Source organism: Hyperolius riggenbachi, chromosome 1 (genome assembly GCF_040937935.1).
Source record: "Hyperolius riggenbachi isolate aHypRig1 chromosome 1, aHypRig1.pri, whole genome shotgun sequence".
Lineage (NCBI taxonomy): Eukaryota > Metazoa > Chordata > Amphibia > Anura > Hyperoliidae > Hyperolius > Hyperolius riggenbachi.
In genome coordinates this window covers 278,936,297-278,954,118 of record NC_090646.1, presented here as the reverse complement: position 1 = coordinate 278,954,118, position 17,822 = coordinate 278,936,297, and the positions used below count along the sequence as shown (strand labels likewise).

At 43.3% G+C, this 17,822-nt stretch overlaps 1 protein-coding gene across 3 annotated transcripts in view; it reads right to left on the bottom strand.

Moving 5' to 3' along the window:
* The window catches only part of TMEM150C (transmembrane protein 150C), a 327,838-nt gene that overhangs the window by 62,596 nt on the left and 247,420 nt on the right, over positions 1 to 17,822 (bottom strand). The window contains exon 1 of one of the 3 annotated variants that reach the window (XM_068233636.1): positions 3,112 to 3,190. The exons of the other annotated variants lie outside the window; for them this stretch is intronic. The gene's annotated coding sequence lies outside the window, so the exon portion shown is untranslated. Of the gene's footprint in view, positions 1 to 3,111; positions 3,191 to 17,822 lie in introns of those variants that run through there. 3 annotated transcript variants of the gene reach the window in all.

Below are 17,822 nucleotides of genomic sequence, written 5' to 3'. Positions count from 1 at the left end.
TTAAGTCGAAAATACCGAATGCGGTATTTTCCCTCCCAGATTTTTTTTACCGCAAAGCCTTTTATGAATCGAGGCTATAGTGAGGCTGACAGTTTAATGCACAAAGTGGATTTGTTTTGCACTGCATGTTGAATTAGGTCCTTGGAAAGAAATGCCAGTGATGCATTCACAGAGCCTGGTATCTCCATTTCTTCTCTGTGTGCCTCCAAGATGTCAGAGAGAGAGCTGAAGAAATGTTGACTGCATGTCAACAGAAGATCAAAGACCTTGAAGGTGTCATAAACCAGAATAACTAAACAGGGGAGGACTGGGACCTTTTGGCCTGGGGGGAAAACGCAGCCTAGAGGCCCTGTCATGGCAGCACCAGCCCAAATCCATATATTAACATAAAACAGTAATACATTTAAGTTCTGATGCGCTTCATGGTGCCCGCACACACAGATTTTTTTAGGAATCAATCCCCTTAAAATGTCTGAACGATCACATTTCGATTGATTATGACACAGAAACGATTGAAAGTGTCCATCAGACAGGACAGAAAATCTAGGTTAATTAGGCGTGGGCCAGAAGCAGTGGTAGATCTATGGCTAAAAGTGCTGCATTACATCGAACAGTACAATGCTGCAGTTTATCTGGTTTTATTCGATTCCCTGCTGGAATGTATTGAAAATTAATGTTCTGTGTGTGGTAGGTATTGGTTACAGAACTTTCCCTCTCCATAGGTACTTGACTTTTTTTTTATTTTGTTCACTTCACGCTTTAAATTGCAATCAATGAATGCTCACTGAATTGTGCATCAGTACTTCAGCCATACATTTTGGCCATACATCTGTAGATTTTGTATCCAATTTGATTATTATCATCGAATGGATGAAAATCGGTGCTGGAACAAGCATGCCCAATTGGTTGCATATTAATTCGGCGTTGCTCAGTTCGGCACGGTGAGAGCTGAATAACGGCTCTCACCGCTGCTGCTACACTCCGAGGCGGCGTTAAATACTATTCCCCCTCCGAGTTGTCGCAACTCGGGAGATGTAATTCGGGGTCTGGCAGCCGCCAGAGCCCCAAATTACTGCTACACGGGGCGCGCAGCATAGCATTGCTGCTATGGGGCACCTAGTTTCGGCGCTCGGCTCTCAGAGCCCGCGCCAAAATCAGCTGATCCCTGCCCAATTGCCTATTCGACCAATGTCATGCTGAAATGAGTCTAATGTTTTGATTGGACATGCTTAGAAATCTCGGGCTAACATGGACAATTGGTTGCGTGGCTGTAACAGCACGCAAAATTGCCAATGATTGTGATAGATTCCCTGGCTGCTGTCCTTCCAAATGTTATATGTCCGTCTGGTGCATATGCATGTACATACTTTACCCATCCCCTGCCACTAGGTGTCTGCCGAATGTCTGCTGTACTTACGTACGTGGGGCGCATGTGAGATGTCGCACACGCCCCCGATGTCGTTATAATGCCGGCAGCTATGTGGGGTGCCAATGCAGAAGTGTAAAGGACATTTGGGGCAGCGGATAGGTAACGTAGTTACGTGCACAGGGAAGAGGAAACTAAGGTGGCCACTAACGGTCCAATTTCTAGCGAAAAATCGTTCGAGCGATTAGAAATTCTGATCGCAAGTGAAATATTGTAATGAATCGTTCACTACACCATCAACGAAGCAATCTTTGCTTCCTATCTATCACAACCAACAAGAAAATCCAAATTTTAGTTTGATGAAAATTCATTCGGACGACATTTTTTTCACTCATTCATAATCAATTGTGTCCATCAACTGAGGTTATTTACAACCAATCCGATCAGAATTTCTGATCGCTTGAACGATTTTTCACTAGATATTGGACCGTAAGTGGCCACCTTAACATTGGGGGGGCAGCAGCCAGTGTCGGTGTCTAGAGCCCATTTCCCTAAAGAGAACCCGAGGTGGCATTTCATTACGTTAGTGGGGCACAGAAGCTGGTTGTGCACACTAACACCAGCCTCTGTTGCCCCAGCGTGTGCCTCAAAGACCCCCCTGCTCGTCGCTATAGCCCCCGCAGTGCTGGCGACACGCAGCGTGTCGGCAGCACAATGTTTACCCTAGCGCTGTCTGTCAGCGCCGCTCCCCCGCCTCCTCCGCATCGCCGCTACCCGCCTGCGTCCCTTCCCTCCCGCTGATTTGAGGGAAGGGACGCGGGCGGGTAGCGGCGATGCGGAGGAGGCGGGGGAGCGGCGCTGACAGACAGCGCTAGGGTAAACATTGTGCTGGCGACACGCTGCGTGTCGCCAGCACTGCGGGGGCTATAGCGACGAGCAGGGGGGTCTTTGAGGCACACGCTGGGGCAACAGAGGCTGGTGTTAGTGTGCACAACCAGCCTCTGTGCCCCACTAATGTAATGAAATGGCACCTCGGGTTCTCTTTAAAGATTTAATGCTGAAATAGGAGTTGGAATGTGCCTATAGTGTATGGGTCTAATTAGAGAGAGATCTGTCTCTTGGTTGAATCTGTATGGGCACCTTAGTATTTGTGTGTCTTTTGGTCACTTGGCTCTGGCAGCTCCCTTCACTATAATCCCCCCCCCTTCCCCCATAGTTTCCATCATACCTTAGGGCCTAGTGCTCCAGGCTTGCTTATCATTTTTCTGCTCCTGTTGATAGTGTCCTAAGAATCAGATGGAGAGGTTGGTCTCTTAGTTTCCCCTGTGCTAAAATCATCACCTCCAGTCTCATCTCACAGACATGCAGCCTTGCCAAGTGCCAGGCCGTTTGTCCGTTCCTTATCTGTGGGGGAGGAAGCCCAGTTCAAGTGAAAAGCACAGTGCAGGGTCAGCAGTTCAGGTGGAGACACGGCCACTCTGACTGCAAGCCAGCTGAGCAGTCTGTGTCCCTGCAACTTGACATTACATTGCATTACGCCATCCAGCTTCCTGCAGCAGCCCAGGCACCCAGTAGTAGCTGTACCAGCCTGCATCAATAGGAGGTCAGATCGTTTCCAAGATTGCAAGGAATACTTTATTTTTAATGATTCCTAGCTATTTTGCAATTAAAAAGGCATGAGATTGCTAGTAATCCAGGGAGGGAGTCCTGACCCACGTTCACTGACAGAAAAAAGAGCAACTTACAGTGGGCTGGCCGGGCTCATTGCATTCTATCTAGCTGCTACATGTCTGCAGTGTGTTTGCTTCGATTCAGCTTCACTTCCGGGGGTGGAGTGCATCACCAGGGCACTGCCTGCAGCCAATGAAGAAGCAGCACACGGAGAGGAGAAAGTGCTGAGCCAATGCCCTGCAATTTGTGGCTGTTAAGAGCTGGGGGCGGGGCTGAGATTCTATTTTCGTTCCTGAACTAAGCTGGCGGCCCTGATTGTTTAATGAGGCGGCGGCCCGGGGGGAAAACGGCACCCGTCCTCCCGGGCCAGTCCGCCCCTGTAACTAAACTTACACTCTTACTTCTTTGAACCCGAGTGCTTGACATGAGGCGGCAGTATTTATATGACATGCTGTCACTGGGGCTATTTGTTTGCGAAGAATGTCTGTATATATTATCTTTTCATAAAAGAAAAGATTTCCAGAGAAAATGAAAAACAGCGCAGTAGCCTTTTAAAAAACAAACTTCCTCACAAAAGAAAAAATATGTGGGTAAAATGGTTATTATGATGATGCACAATGAGGATTCATATTTCAGAGAAAGTAGAAGCACCCATGGTGTGGGTCAGTGGCGTATCTGGGTAAAATAGTTTCCATGGCTAACACTGAAACTGAACCCCCTCCCCCAGTCAGAACCCAACATCAGAACCATCTCTCCTGAATAACAGCATCCTACCTCACCCTCATGGGAAGATAAACACCTTCACACAATTAGAGTCCCCCCCCATCAGGACACTCCTCCTACAGAGCCCTCACCTAACAAATTAATTATCAAGGCAACCCAATGGTTCCCAAAATACCATAATTTAGTAGTCACTGTACCCCCAGATACATAAAAGCCATGGCAGCCCCCCTGCCCCGAGCATAAAAATGTTTATTATTTACTTTGCATAGCGCCACAGAATATGTTGGTGCTTTATAAATAAATAATAATAATATTAATTATGCACAATGAGGATTCACATTTTAGAGAAAGTAGAAGTAATCATGGTGTGATGGATAGAAAAGCCAATAAACCAATTCACCTTTGTGGATCTCACACTGGAATATGTGATATTTTTTGCAATGCTGGAACTTCATAATATGTGAGTGTCAGAGTCAGCGATATCAACAAAAAAGAAAGAAAAATCTGGTACAAAGTATGTAGACTTAATCTTTAGTCTACCATTAAAGTGATTCTGTATGCAGGAAAACTTATCCAGGGAAAGTGTGATATTTCAGTAAAAGCCCGCCCACACCAAGTGAGTTGCAAACAAATTAATGCATAGTAACACACCACTCCAGTTACTTAATGTGACAGTTCACACAATGCACATTATAACACATATCGCATTTCCATCACACTACTGCGCTGCACACACATTATAATGAGAGGGGCTGTAGATACATCATAGCGCATGCACTAAAATATGCACACAATGTGCATAGTGTCAGCAGGTTCTAACAACCATTAGGCATGAATACATACCTTTATGTTCACATCATGTGCCTACTCTGTATACCCACGGGCCCTTACAAAGTTTTAACCCAACTCCAGAAATATTATTTTTACCTTCCCCTTCCAAACATGTACACATAAGCCTGTTACCCATAAAAGCCTTTAGTGACCACAGGTTTTCACAATAGTAAGTCGCATGACCATCTATTTTAATTTTTACCCTTCTTGCTCAAGCAATCAAAAATAAGTCTCTCATCCAACAATACCCTTGTTTACCCAATGCTGAATCTCTCTTTGTCAGTGATGTTGCAGATATTATGCTCCCCCTCAAAATTCCTGTAAAACTTGCAGGTCAAATGCTACCACACAGCCCCACTTCCACACACCAACAAAATCAAATAGGGCACCTCAGAGCGCTGAAATTTACCTTCATAGCCACATAATGTGGCTATTCTAAAAGCCTCGATTTGCGGCAAAAAGGTAAAATTTGGTGTTGCGAGGTGCCCACTAGCGGCCACCGCCATGCACCCTATCATGATACAAAATGCGGCTTTTATCAAAGGCGCTGTTTTTTTCCGTAAGGGCTCCTGCATCCTTTTTTTCTGCCAATGTGCTTTGCATTCTACAGGACAAAAGCGCTTTGCAAATGTTATTTCATTTATTCACAAGGATCACATTTCAGATTATGAAATGCACATTAACAATCCACTTTAATCTAGGGCTGGTATGGGGACTACATCTGCATCTTAGTCGACATGGCTGAAAATCAAATTGCAGGCCTTCCTTGCACAGGAACTGGGGGGACGTTTCTTTATGTTACACTCACATTGAAGTCATTCATATATTTGTGGGCTTTCCAATGTATAATAACCAGTAAAGTACAAGAAACATTATTATCTCTACTTAAACACAGCTGATGGCATTCAAGTCAGTACAATATAAATAAGACGTATAAGAAATAACTATTATAATGAAAATTACACTTCCAGATGTTTCATATTATTTCCAGCTGTTCACATCTACCCTCCTGATCCCATTGAAAACAAGCAGAAATACATAGAATTTGTGCACATGCAGTCTTATCATTGGGAAGAAGTTAATATTTTACTGCAGTAGCTCTATGTTCCATGCCTTTGTGTTAATGAAGGATCACAAAGCTGGGATAGAGATAGTACCAAACCTTGGATGGAAGATGTTTCTCAAAACTGAAACCTCGGATGGTTGCTGAGTGTGCAACACGAATTCTTGGCTCAGACGGAGAAGAAAGATTTGGCAGGGCATTGCACACATGCAGATGGAATAGCAAACAGACGAGCAAAACAATCCAACACATCTAATTGCTCTATCACTGAGATGTCAGTCTAAAGGTCATACCCACAGTGAGATTTTTGCGATTATTTTTTTTGCAAGGAGCAATTGTTTTTGCGATATTGGGTAACATCATTTAACAAGAATGAATTAACTAATGTTAAAAGACGTCCAACTACGTGCGATGATCGTTCATATTTAATGACTGTCATGTCGGATCACTGAACGAGCAATCGTTCAGATCCCCATTGCCTTCCATGCAAATTACCGGGATTGCATCGATGTTCGTTCAAACCCGTTGTTAGTTTCCACACTACACGATTGCAGGAGATTGATCGGGGAACACTCGTTCGTCCCATTGCCGTCACCCCGATCCCTCTTCAGGTGGGTAGAAATCCAAAGTAAGAATAAACTGATGAGATAAACAATAGTATCTATCCTCCTTCTCCTAAAAATGACTTTTTTAGATATCCCACAGTATTTTTTTAATATTTAATTCATTGTCTCTGCTCAGTGACACCTTTCATTGAAGCATGCCAGAGTGCAAATCTATGAACTATTGCCCCTTTTTATCTCTTTCCTGCCCCCAGAAGCCATTTATTGACAGGAAAGTGTTTTATAGCTGTAATTCCTCATCAGTGAAGGTTATACTATAGTCCGACCCAGACAGAAACTGCTACTGCCATACCTGATTTTTTACTTTTTCAGGCAGAGAAAGAAAGAAAGGAACACAGCTTAGTAATTTGTGTGCTAGGCACTGTACATACCCATGTCTATCTCATCATGTTACATGTCACTTCGGTTAGGATGACACATACATAGTTAATCTAATGTCTGTGCATAACTTTAGAAGGGTAACTGCTACACCACTGATATATTTATGTACATTTGGATCATTTACACAAGTTTATGTTCAACAACAAAATGTGAAGTTCATCTCTTCTGTTGCAGTATATAAGGACTGTTTTATGGCTATGTTAACCACAAATAAATCCAAATTGCAATTAAAGAGGCGATTCCGGACACATAAAATGTAAGTGCTTGCTAGATGTGTCAGTTGTTGTGATTCATGTTTACATACTCTACCACTGTTGCTTATAATTTGCTTAAAGGAATTATAAAACTGCTTTTTCAGCTTCTGTAAAGACTGCATGACACGATTGGTTTACAAATGTTAGTAGGTGTTTCTATCCCTCTTGCTGAATTACTTATGTTAAACAATTTCTTCAACGTAAGACCCAGCCATTATTATTAGTTCACGCATTTAAAAAGACATATTCTGTGATGATCCTGGAGCAAAACAACGGCATACACAAGATAAAAGCCACCATCCTATTGTCTTTGGGCTCTTACCCTTCCTGGCGACAGGGACGGATCTAGACCAAGTTGCCCCAAGTTGCGCCTGGGGCAAGGTCAGGTTTTGGTGCCTAAACTGCCATTCCCCATTCACATTTTGCCGCCTTTTTAAGAATTCAACAAACTGCGCCTGGGGCAAGAGACCCGCTTGCCCCCCCCTAGATCCGTCCCTGCCTGGCGATAAGCCCAAGCTGAGCTCGGGCTATGCCGCGCAGGAGGATTTCTCAGGCCCTGCTTGGCCGATTTGCATAATTTTTTTTTGGTACACGCAGCTAGCACTTTGCAAGCTGCGTGTACTGCCCGATCGCCGCCGCTCCGTGCCGATTCGCCGCTACCCGCCGCGGCGCCCCCCCCCAGACCACATGCGCTGCCTGGCCAATCAGTGCCAGGCAGCGCTGAGGGGTGGATCGGGATTCCCTTTGACGTCACAACATCGATGACGTCTGTGACGTCATCCCGCCCATCGCCATGGCGACGGGGGAAGCCCTAATGGAAATCCAGTTCAGAACGGGATTTCCAGACGGGCTTGATCGCCGGAGGCGATCGAAGAGGGTGGTGGGATACCGCTGCACAACAGCTGTCATGTAGCTAGCGCTAGGCTAGCTACATGATTTAAAAAAAAAAAATAGTGCTGTGCTGACCACCAGGAGGGTTAAAAGTGAGTGAACTGCCTAAAACATCATACCAGCCTTGTGCTTGTGCTTGTACTACTACTCAACAATAACCCTGGATTGTGACGTGATAATTAGCCTTGTATTACCAGAAGCTCCCCTGTATACTATTTGTACTTGAAGCATGCAGAATTTTATGTTAGATTGCTTGGATTGTCCTTGGAGCTGCCATTTAGCAGTTTACCTATGTAATAATCCTTCCTGGCTGAGTCTGACAGCTGACCAGAGAAAAAGCTGAAAGAATATAACTTATGAAACTAACAACTTTTGAAGGACAAATCATTTTTGTATATTTATTCTGTGCCAACGTCTGTGGATCTTCACAGTGGTATATAGAACTATGCACAACTGAGCATGGGTATAATTATATGTAAGAAAGTACCTATTTCTTGCTATGAAATGTTTCCCAAGCTACGTCATCTAATTTATAACCTATTGTAAAAACAATTGCATTGTGGTTGTTTCACAATATTGGAGACCTTGGATAAAGCACAGAGAGCTATTGTTTTCAATAATATACACTGCCTAGTAAATTTGCAGCGAGGTAAGCTACAAAGCTAAGAAGTCAGACCTGAATGTTTAATGACCAAATATGCCATATCCCCTACATAAAGGTACTTCCAATATTATAATTACAATTGATCATAAAGACAATAGAAAGCAGAAATGGCCTATTTATGAAGTTGAACACTTCTCTGCACTGGTACGGTGGTGCCTCAAAGGAAGTATAAAATGATTAAAAACAGTTTGAAAGACAAAAAAAACCTACCCCAAGATGAGGACTAATACAATAGACAAAAATGATTTATCCAAAACACAGAACTACAGGTTTCACGGGCACCCACCCCCTCCTCAGTGTCTCAAGGTAAATGTAAATTTGATTTATAACATCATCCAGTGAAAGAGACACTGAAGTCTCTTTTTTTTTTTACCTTAATTTCTTATCCAGTCAGCATCAGCATTAAATCCTAAGCAGATTCGCCGCATCACGAGTGATGTATGGCTTAGAAATAGCCCTGCAAAGTTCCAGGGCACGCATCCTTCTTCTTCCTGGAAGAGGCAGAGCTGTGTGCCATAGCTCTGCCTCCTCTACAGTCAATCTCCGTGGATCTCTGCCTCAACCCGCCCCTCTCAGTGAAAGAAGTCTGAGAAGGGTGGGGGAAGACGGCGGTCAGCGGAGATTGACTGGAGAGGAGGCAGAGCTACGGCACACAGCTCTGCCTCTTACAGGAAGAAGTATTTGTGCCCTGGAACTTTGCAGGGCTATTTCTAAGCCATAAATCACTCGTTTTGCGGCAGGGATGTGGCGAAACTGCTTAAGGTGGCCATACACTGGTCGATTTGCCATCAGATTCGACCAACAGACAGATCCCTATCTGATCGAATCTGATCAGAGAGGGATCGTATGGCTACCTTTACTGGAAACAGATTGTGAACCGATTTCAGCCTGAAACCGATCACAATCTGTTGTGGTGGTGGTGCTACTGCTGCCGCTGACCCCCGCCGCATACATTACCTGCTCCGCCGGCGCGACTCCGCGGTCTCTCTCCGCTCTTCTTCTCCGCTCTGGTCTCCGGCTCCAGCATGCTTCACTTCTTCCTGCCCGGCAGGAAGTTTAAACAGTAGAGCGCCCTCTACTGTTTAAACTTCCTGCCGGGCAGGAATAAGTGAAGGCATGCCGGAGACCAGAGCGGAGAAGAGCGGAGAAGAGCGGAGAAGAGCGGAGAAGAGCGGAGACGAGCGGGGGCAGTCGCGCCGGCGGAGCAGGTAATGTATGCGGGCTCTATTGCGTCAGTCGTGGGCGATCGACGGTAATTTTCCGCACGGCGCAATCGACGGGATCGGACGAAATGAATCGAAATTCGGCGTGTAGCGCGAACGATTGGCAGCAGATTCGATCCCAGTGATCGAATCTGCTGTCGAAACGGCGGTAAATCGGGCCAGTGTATGGCCAGCTTTAGGATTCAATGCTGATGCTGACTGGATAATAAATTAACGTAAAAAAAGACTTCAGTGTCTGTTTAAAGAAAAGATTTCATGGGCCAGTTGTACTTGCCATTGCAGTACAGCTTGCTTTCTCTACTCTTAAAGCTGCTGGGCAGGTCACTGCGGTGTGATCATGTGATGCAAAAAGCAGGAAGAACAGTAGATGCCTGACGACATTTCCCAGACTTTTTCATTACAAATGAAACCATAGCCCCGATTCAGTTAACGAATCACCTAAGATTTAATTTATCCTTGGTGATACTTTTGATCTTATCTAAAAAATAATTGTCCAGCACCTGACAATTGAACAAGTACTAAAAGTAGATTAAAGTGGGATTGTCACCATAAAAATCAAATTTCAACATCAACTGGTCTGAGTGTATTAAGTGATAAGGATGCTAATCCTGCATTCAAAGCTTTCAAAACTTTTTCTGCTGTTACGATTTGGAGTTATCACATACTTTAGGAGCACTGGCCCTTTAGTAGTCAGTGCCGAACAGTTGCATGCTAAGGGTCTTTTTTTCTATAATATATTCCTCCTCTTTCCTTTTATTTCCCTGCTAGCTGCCTTGCTGAAACCTGATCCCCTACTCACTTGTGTTTACAAGCAAGGCTGAGGTGACTCAGCGATTGGAGGAGAAAAGAAAAAAAAAAAGTTAAGGGAAGAATGACATCAGTATTTAGCCTCAGCTGTGGGCAAAAAACATGGTCCCCACCAGGAACAGAATTCTCTACATTTACTATATAAAATTCACTGAAATCAAAATGTGGACAGTACAATACATGTGTTATGTAAGTAGATCAAGTATCTATCTACCTATATATGTGTTTTTTTCCATGGCATAGTATGGCTGATCCTCCTGTTTTAAGAAGTAATATCAAACTTATATTGACTGCAACTGAGAATGCACACAGCCAGGATAGTGCATATGCCATAGTGTGTGGCCCAGCTGGGCCGCAAGCTTTAATTGAGCTAATAAGCACAATCAAGGGGACCCAGAGGACACAGAGGGAGCTGGAAGACTGGGGGAGAGGTAGGGCTATTTACTTTTGTATGAACGTTTTGATACCAGACAAGCATACTATCTCTGATTCAAAAAGAGATTTCTGTAGTCACAGGAGATTAAACCTTTCTTATCTAGTTTTAAATCATTATCCTCTTGGAGATAAGAAGAGGAAATATCTCGTGAAAAAAGGTATTGAATCATGGTTTTGGTGTCTAGGAAAGGGTGGGAGGTGGGGGTACCAGGTCTTATAATAACTAGTATTGACTCTGCTAATTCAAGCAACATTTTTGAGATTGTAGTTGCATATACACATAAAATGATGTTTACAACTGTGATACTCACATCACTACAGAGGGAACCAGATTTATTTTATGATGCTCATTCATGCTGTGTTCACAAACAACCACACACCTTTAGCCACTTCAGGATTCTGTGTACGCATAAGTACGCCCCTGAATCCTGAAGCGGTTTCCATACGAGCGGCCGTTCCATGTCAGTTCACGAAGGGGGTCTCCGTGAACACCCTGCGAGCCTCCGATCGCGGCTCGCAGGGTAAATGTAAACACGCGGGGAAGATCTTTCCCGCTGTTTACATACATACGGCGCTGCTGCGCAGCAGCGCCATAGAGGAGATCGGCGATCCCCGGCCTCTGATTGGCTGGGGATCGCCGGCATCTGATAGGCTGAAGCCTATCTGAGGCGGCGCAGGACGGATTTCCATCCTGCGCAGCCCACAATGAAGAGGGGAGGGAGGGAAGGAGGCAGAGGGAGGAATAGCGCTGCGGAGGGGGGCTTTGAGGAGCCCCCCCCCCCGCTAGGCACAGCAGCGCGGCGGCGATCAGACCCCCCCAGCAGGACATCCCCCTAGTGGGGAAAAAAGGGGGGAAGTCTGATCGCCCTGCCTGGTATCTGATCTGTGCTGCGGGCTGAAGAGCCCCCGCAGCACAGATTATCAAAACCACCCGAAACCCGGAAGTGGTTAATTATTGTGATAAGTAAGGATGGAGTATACAAAGTCCAGCAATAGCTGTGTCACACTTCATTTCATAACATGACTTCTGGCCAGTCAGCTGATATCAGATTATTCAGAGCATTAAACAAATGATCCTTAACTTTGTATAGCCAACCCTGCTAATTATCTTGGAAATCAATATTCAGTTCCGGGAACCTGATTTTATGCTGTCCGGAATTTTCACAACACAGTAATTTTAAATGCCTCACAGCGGACATCTACACACATTAAACCCACTACAGAAACGCTGGGCTACTTTTTGTGAGTTTTAGAAAATTGGAAAGAAAAACTACATGAATCAATTTACTTCACCCACTTTTTGTACTACGACACAATAATAATTGTGGCCTGTTAGCATGGCATAAAGCCAGTTGATGTCTTCAAGAAATCTTGCTAAGCATTTGCCAATTAAATATATAGTCTGAAAGCTATTCATTCCTTAAACATCCGGAAGAGAACTTTTACAATCGCATTTTCACAGTGACCTAATTGTACAGGATTTTAAATAAATAACTGAATGGAAAATTTCTATTGTTGCCAATAGTGTAACCAGTTCACCGTGTCAAGTAATCTTGGCCAGCGTATACAGTACATTCTCTGTTGAACATTCCTTATTAGCTGCATGTGGAGCAATTAAAAATGATTACGACAAATAGATTTTTGAGACTTAATTGGCCAGTGGAGGATGCCTTTAAAGTAGTACCCCAGAAAAATATAAATTCTCAACTTAGCTCCAAAGGCAAATAATCATTAACCCACAGACCTCAGTAGACAGTCAAGGACTGTGTGAGACCTTGACTGAGCTTACTAGCCATTTACTCAAACTCAACTCATGAGGAAAGTACAAAACCCCAACCACCTCTCAGTTGGAGTCCCCAAGGCTCGGTCCTTAGCCCCCTACTGTTCTCCCTATAAACATTCTCCTTTGGCAAGGTTATCTCCTCCATGGATTTTAACTATTATCCGTATGCAGATGACACCCAGATTTACCTCCACACCCCTGACCTATCCACCATTACCATGGACAAGGTCTCCTCCTGCCTATCAGCCATCTCCTCCTGGATGTCCGCTAGGTTCCTAACCCCCTTCCCCCCCCCCCCGATGTAAATGTCACTGTTAACCACACTACACTACCATTCACCCTACCTCTCAAGCCTACTGGGTGTCACCCTGGACTCCGCACTCTCCTTCACCCCCCACATCCAAAACCTCACAAAGTACTGCAACTTCCACCTCCGTAACATCTGCAAGATCCGCCCTTTCCTGACCTCTGTCACCACAAAACTCCTCATCCATGTCCTCATAATTTCCCGCCTTGACTACTGTAAAGCCCTTCTGTCTGGTCTCCTTGTGAATCCGAATTTCCCAGCTGCAGTCCGTCATAAATATGGCAGCCAGAATAATCCACTCCTCCCATCGCTCCACCACAGTGGCTCCCCTCTGTGAATCCCTGCACTGGCTTCCTATCCAGTCCAGAATAAGATTCAAGATACTGTGTCTGGCCTGCAAAAATCTGTCCTCAAAACCTGTCCAACCTACATTTCCAATCTTACCCAAAGGTACACTCCTAGCCGCTCACTCCGCTCCTCCAATGAACTTCGACTGACTGTCCCTACATCCCCCACATCACCAAATCCCATGCAGGCATCCAGGACGTCTCAAGAGCTGCTCCAACGCTATTGAACTCCCTACCTCCCCCCATTAGGGGTTTCCCTTCCTTCAACATCTTCAAGAAGGCCCTCAAAACTCACCTTTTTACACTGGCCTACTCCCACCCCCCTCTCTAGTGCTCTAAACCCGCAGCCGAACTCTGGCCCCCTACCTTTCATGTCCCCACCTCTCCCTCTAGATCAGGGGTGCCCATTAGGTAGATCGCGACCCCACTATATTTTCCATTCTGTATATACAAGTGTGCTCCTAAAATTGTACATAGGTAGATCACTTTGACTTGCTAATTTTTAAAAGTAGCTCACAAGCCGAAAAAGTGTGGGTACCTCTGCTCTAGATTGTAAGCCTTCGGGCAGGGTCCTCCTCCTTATGTCTCCTACCTGTTCACGCACCTCCATAACTGTACATCAATCCTATGGATCTGAGTGAACTCTTGAGTGAACTCGACTTGCCTAATTTCCATGCTTCCATCCAGTGACTGACTAAGAATTACCTTGTACTCATACTGTGCTGTGTAATCTGGTTTGCATGTATTCTTGTATTGTCTTATTGCTGTATGTCACCGCTAAATATTGTCTGTAATCTTAACTAATGTACAGCGTTGTGTAATATGTTGGCGCTTTATAAATACAATAAATAAATAATTATGTGACCAAGAAAGAAAAATGTCCCATGATGCAACACTGCTGAATATGCAAACCTCCACTTTATGTCCCAGAAAGCAAGAAACACATCCAGAACTGCTGGAGTGCAAGAGTGCTTGTAGCTTATTCCTTTTACACAGCCATACCAATCCATCATGCATACAGATGTTTTGAATTGTTGGCTCTCATCAGTGCAAGGCATGGATTAATATGGTTTTATATGATTTGGGAAACAAATGTTACAGAATACCCAGTCAACTTTTGGGGAACCAGAACCATTAGGAGTTTACAAGGGACCAAATACATCTTTCTCTTTATATGCTCACATGGTCATGCATTACAATCCAGTACTGATTCTAATGATATAGTGAAGGAAATGACACCCAAAAGTAAATTCCACAGCATACTGTGCAAATAAAGAAGAGTATTAGAAATCATATTTAAACTTTTCTTTTGCACTCTTTATTGCATAATACAGTATTAGAAATCGACAAATACAAGAGCAGAAAGATGTTCTCTAGGAGCTACTTTATATTAAAAAGAGTAGAAAATAAGTCAGGTATGGACTCCCAATTCCTTCAGGAAAAGGTCCCTCAAGTGACACCTTTCCAGAGAATAATCTCAACTAATCATCCTGATCAAACTTTCCTCCTGTGTTTCTTCAGAGGAGATTTTTTTTTTTTTTTTTTTACAATACATACCTTTTTAGACACCACAAAGCAAAAATAAATATTCAAAATGGGTTGTTCCAAATTTACTTAATTTAATACTGTTTTGCCTTAACTACATCTTGGTCACAGTAAATGTTCAATACCAAGTAAAAAAGTACTTCTGTGTAGATTACATCTCCTGTGAGAAATCTAAGGAAAAAAAATGTACCTAATCATGGGCAATTAACTGACATACAAAGAGAAGAGATGAGCTAATTAGTAGAAGAAGGTAGTACACCATGAAGGTCACTTCCATCTCTCATGTATATACAAAAATGGACAGGACATAGTGTAATGCAAACACAACTATAAAATCACATAAATCTGTTGTAAGATTGGCATTAAAGTGGAACGATTGTCTGGCATAAAATATATAAACTTGTCTCCCAACTTTTTTTTTGTCCATAGAACTCTTTTTCTAATGCATAGTATGCATTAAAATGTGCGCATCCGTGGCTGCATTAAATACTACAGATAGAATGGACCGTGCATTGTCAGGAAAAATGTTCTTGTTATTGTGCATGCAAAACACATTCAATGTGAATGAGCCCATTGACTTGAAGGAAACATCCAAGGGGAATAAAACATACATGTTGTGCATACATTTATGCAGAAATGTGCCTATTATCCCTGATAGCCCCATGCTGATGGATCTATGTTTGCTGAGCTGTATTGTTAGCCTATACCTGAGATCATTGCTCTGCTACTCATTGTCTTTCTGTGTACGTGTATGCTTTGAGTCCTTCATTCAACTATGCTGCATCACAGTCAATGAAGTGAAAATTCAACAACCGCTCAATACTTCTAAGACCAATATCTGGAAAGACTTTTTTTTTTTTTTTACTATTGTAAGCTCTATTTAACCACTTCAGGACCACAGTCTTTTCGCCCCTTAAGGACCAGAGCCTTTTTCTCCATTCAGACCACTGCAGTTTTCACGGTTTATTGCTCGGTCATACAACCTACCACCTAAATGAATTTTACCTCCTTTTCTTGTCACTAATACAGCTTTCTTTTGCTGCTATTTGATTGCTGCTGCGAGTTTTAGTTTTTATTATATTCATCAAAAAATACATGAATTTTGGCAAAAAAATGACTTTTTTAACTTGCTGTGCTGACATTTTTCAAATAAAGTAAAATTTCCTATACATTTGAGCGCGAAAGTTATTCTGCTACATGTCTTTGATAAAAAAAAAACCATTCAGTGTATATTTATTGGATTGGGTAAAAGTTATAGCGTTTACAAACTATGGTGCCAAAAGTGAATTTTCCCATTTTCAAGCATCTCTGACTGTTCTGCGCACCTGTCAGGTTTCATGAGGGGCTAAAATTCCAGGATAGTACAAATACCCCCCAGGCCCCCAAATGACCCCATTTTGGAAAGAAGACATCCCAAAGTATTCAGTGAGAGGCATGGTGAGTTCATAGAAGATTTTATTTTTTGTCACAAGTTAGCGGAAAATGACACTTCCTGACAAAAAAAAGAAAAAAAAAAGTTTCCATTTCTTCTAACTTGCGACAAAAAAAAATGAAATCTGCCACGGACTCACTATGCTCCTCTCTGAATACCTTGAAGTGTCTACTTTCCAAAATGGGGTCATTTGTGGGGTGTGTTCACTGTCCTGGCATTTTGGGGGGTGCCTAATTGTAAGCACCCCTGTAAAGCCTAAAGATGCTCATTGGACTTTTGGCCCCTTAGCGCAGTTAGGTTGCAAAAAAGTGCCACACATGTGGTATTGCCGTACTCAGGAGAAGTAGTATAATGTGTTTTGGGGTGTATTTTTACACATACCCATGCTGGGTGGGAGAAATATCTCCGTAAATGACAATTGTTTTATTTTTTTTACACACAATTGTCTATTTATAGAGATATTTCTCCCACTCAGCATGGGTATGTGGAAAAATACACCCCAAAACACATTATACTACTTCTCCTGAGTACGGCGATACCACATGTGTGGCACTTTTTTGCACCCTAACTGCGCTAAAGGGCCCAAAGTCCAATGAGTACCTTTAGGATTTCACAGGTCATTTTGCGACATTTGGTTTCAAGACTACTCCTCACGGTTTAGGGCCCCTAAAATGCCAGGACAGTATAGGAACCCCACAAATTACCCCATTTTAGAAAGAAGACACCTCAAGGTATTCCGTTAGGAGGATGGTGAGTTCATAGAAGATTTTTATTTTTTTGTCACAAGTTAGCGGAAATTGATTTTAATTGTTTTTTTTCACAAAGTGTCATTTTCCGCTAACTTGTGACAAAAAATAAAATCTTCTATGAACTCACCATACTCCTAACGGAATACCTTTAGGTGTCTTCTTTCTAAAATGGGGTCATTTGTGGGGTTCCTATACTGCCCTGGCATTTTAGGGGCCCTAAACCGTGAGGAGTAGTCTTGAAACCAAATGTCGCAAAATGACCTGTGAAATCCTAAAGGTACTCATTGGACTTTGGGCCTCTTAGCGCACTTAGGGTGCAAAAAAGTGCCACACATGTGGTACCGCCGTACTCAGGAGAAGTAGTATAATGTGTTTTGGGGTGTATTTTTACACATACCCATGCTGGGTGGGAGAAATATCTATGTAAATGACAATTGTTTGATTTTTTTTACACACAATTGTCCTTTTACAGAGATATTTCTCCCACCCAGCATGGGTATGTGTAAAAATACACCCCAAAACACAATATACTACTTCTTCTGAGTACGTGTGTGACACTTTTTTGCAACCTAGGTGCGCTAAGGGGCCTAACGTCCTATTCACAGGTCATTTTGAGGCATTTGGATTCTAGACTACTGCTCACGGTTTAGGGCCCCTAAAATGCCAGGGCAGTATAGGAACCCCACAAGTGACCCCATTTTAGAAAGAAGACACCCCAAGGTATTCT